Consider the following 392-nt stretch of genomic DNA (forward strand, 5'->3'; position numbering starts at 1 on the left):
CGCGCACCTCGAGACAAGACATGGCCCTCGTGGCCTCCCTCCGTCTTCCTCTCTCTCTCTCTCCCGTCTCCTTCACGCTTCTCCTCGGTTACTCTTTGACCTCGGCAAAGCGCTCAGTTGGCGTATTACCGTCTGTCGCGAAACGTTGACTTCCCCCTGCTCCTCCTGCTCCTCGTTCGCCCTGCGTCTCCCCTGGCCCTGGCCATTCTCCCGCCAAGCCGTGTCCCTTTTTTTAATCTTTTTTAGTCTTTCTTTCTTCGATCTTTTTTGCTTCTTTTTTTTACCCCTACGTCGGGGAAACTGAGGTGGGGTGGCGAAGCGCCTGGGGTAGACGAGCATCGAAGGGGTCGGGGTGGAGGGACGAGGGAGGACGGGAGTGGTGGTGGAGAGAT

This window comes from Guillardia theta, assembly GCF_000315625.1.
Source record: "Guillardia theta CCMP2712 unplaced genomic scaffold GUITHscaffold_19, whole genome shotgun sequence".
Lineage (NCBI taxonomy): Eukaryota > Cryptophyceae > Pyrenomonadales > Geminigeraceae > Guillardia > Guillardia theta.